The sequence below is a fragment of the Mus caroli genome, chromosome 1, assembly GCF_900094665.2.
Source record: "Mus caroli chromosome 1, CAROLI_EIJ_v1.1, whole genome shotgun sequence".
NCBI classification, from domain to species: Eukaryota; Metazoa; Chordata; class Mammalia; order Rodentia; family Muridae; genus Mus; species Mus caroli.
The window spans coordinates 140,785,476-140,788,401 of NC_034570.1; positions in this window are offsets into that span (position 1 = coordinate 140,785,476).

Here is a 2,926-nt window from a genome sequence, read left to right on the forward strand (position 1 = left end):
ATTGTTTTGCTTTATAACTAGTTTGTGCTTAGCTTTTTGAAAGGGAATGGAATATTGGTATATGGTGATTTGTTGCTTTAGTCTGGTTGTTATTTCTGTGTGTATATGCATTGTTTGTTTGTTTTCTGAGGCAGAGTTTCTCTGAGTATCCTTGGCTGTCCTGGAACTCGCTCTGTAGACCAAGCTGACCTCAAACTCAAAAATCTGCCCATCTCTGCCTCCCAAGTGCTGGTATTCAAGATGTACACCACCACTGCCTATTTGTGTTGTGTTTTTAAGACTAAATCTTACTATAGTTGCCCAGGATATCCTAGAACTCTAAATGATCCTCTTGACTCATTCTAAATTCTGGGATTACAGGTGTTCACTGTCTCATCTGGCTAGTTGGCCAGTATGTAGTGGATTGCAAAGATCTACTTAAACATTTCTTTAAATAGTTTGCTTCTCAGTAACATCTTTAGAAATATTTGTTGGTGAAAGAATGGAAAACTGACCTAAAGTCTAAACGAAACTAAACTCTGTGTGTGCACACACAAGTAATCAGTATTTTTTTTATTTTGTGTTGTTTTGCTTAGACAGGGTCTTAACTGACTAGACTTGACCACCCTATGATGATGAAGATGATTGTGAAATTCTGATTCCTTTGTCTCCATTGCCTGAGGGCTAGGATGCCAGGAATGTACCACCATGTAAGATTTAGATGATTCCAAAGACCAGACACCAGCTGTGTACACCAGGCAGACACTCAACAAGCTGAGCTACATGTTCAGCTCTTGTTTCTATTCCTGTACTAGAGTGATGCCTGTATAAATGCAATTATGTATTAGGAGCCATGTTGTTTGGGTTTATCATTTTGTTCAACAGCAATGTCTTTCTCACTCTTTTCCAAATGAATGAGAATTAGCCAATACAGATTTCTTGAGCTTATGGATCTGTGTGACACCAGCCACCATATATTCACACTGTCTTCCATAGGACATTCTCTAATTATCACTATAAGCCTAGTATGAAAATTCTTATCTCATGTATCATCTATGCTTCCCAAGGGAGGAAAGCTAAAATCCAGACATATAAACAAAGATGCGAAGCTAGGATATTAGGCATAAGACTCTCCTGACTTTCTACCCAGGAGCCAGAGCTATTCACATCACACAAGCAAACCCATGTCCCTGAGTGCCTGGGTGAAGCAGGCACCTATATCATCCTAGAAACAGAACTTGAACAAAACATCAAAAACAAAACAAAAAAAAATGTTTTTGAATGACTACAGATACAGATGTTATATCAAAGAAGACCTTCAAGATCTATAAAAACCTGACTTATACTCTATCCCCCAAACCCACTACTTCTAGGACATTAAACAAATTAGTGTTTCTGTACAACAAAAATGCGGAGGAATGATTGAGTAGTGAAGAAACTGGCCTAATCTGAGACTCAGTGAAGTAGACGGTTACAAAAAATGGCAGAGGTGGAAAACTCTGGCTCAGTACCAGCCATCACATGGAGAGCTTCAAAAACATGGTTCCTATAAATGTAATTGGACGGAAGGAAACTCAGTCAACACTGATAACAACTGCTCAGCACAGCACTAGGAGATAGATGTTATTTTTCCGAAGCTAAAGACTACAAGAGAGTCAGACTCCAATCTAAGTCTGCCGGAAGGTTTGTAATCTGCTATACTATATCTGTGGGTTTGCTTTGTCTGGGACAGTGTCATGTCACTGAAACTGTCTTTGCAGTTAATGCAATTATGGCAATGACGTGCTTCTCCATCATAAATTCTTGATTCTGATTAATGCAATACAAGATGACTAGGGTGGAAATATACAGCACTGTGGAAAACACTCTATCTTTTTAAGGGCCACCATTGTTTACTTATTTCTCAAGCCTGGACTTCTGAATACAAACCATTGAACTGAAGTGAATCATCTCTTCTCTAATGGTCTTACTGCAGATGTAGCTTTCAAACATAAGATTCTACAGGAGGGTCTTTTTTATGAAGCATGCATTCTAGTTGTAGAGATGCTCCTTGCATAAGTATTCACACAATAAGCATACAGTGCAACTGCTATGGGACCCTTAAGAAGACAAACAGGGGCTAAACAGATGCTTCATTCAGTAAGAGTGCTTATTGCTCTTGAGAAAACCTGGGTTTGGTTCTCAGCACCTACGTGCTAGCAGGATTGTTTGTGATTCCAGCTCCAGGGGACCTGGTATGCTCTTCTGGCTTCCTCAGGTATCTGACCTACATATGGTGTATATACATACATGCAGGCACTCATACATATAATACATTAAAAATAAGTGTATCCTTTAAAAGAGAAAAAAAGGAAAACCTCTGTAATGACATAGGAGTTACAATTAAGATTCTTGAATTTTTTTATACAGATACCTAAAGGATAAAAATTCTTCATTTGGTAAGTAAATAAATAAATAAAAGGTAACAATAGGTGTGGGGAGTTTGCTCAGTTGTTAAGATCACTTGCTGATCTCGCAGAAGAACCTAGGATCACTTCACAGCCCTGAAATTATGGATGGTTACAAGCTACCATGAGCATGCTGGGACATAACAGACCCTCTCTAAGAGAAACCTGTATTCTTAGTCCCTGAGCCATCTATCTAGCTCCTTATTTTATCTTTGGACAGAGTCTCACTCTGAAACCTACACTGGCCTTAGACTCCTGATAAACCTCCTGACTCAGTCTGCCAAGTGTTGTGATTATAATACCTTTTTCTCCTGTTATCCTAAGAATTGTCTGAAAGCATTGGCTTGTCAATATTTTACTAAAAATAATTGCTTGGGATGAAATGGTGAACAGACAAGAGGAAAAGAGAAAAGATGTAACAAAGAGAGAACATGGCTAGGTGCAGGTTGTATAGAGAAGAGAAATTACACAAATGCAATACTTGAAAGTAAAACAATGAA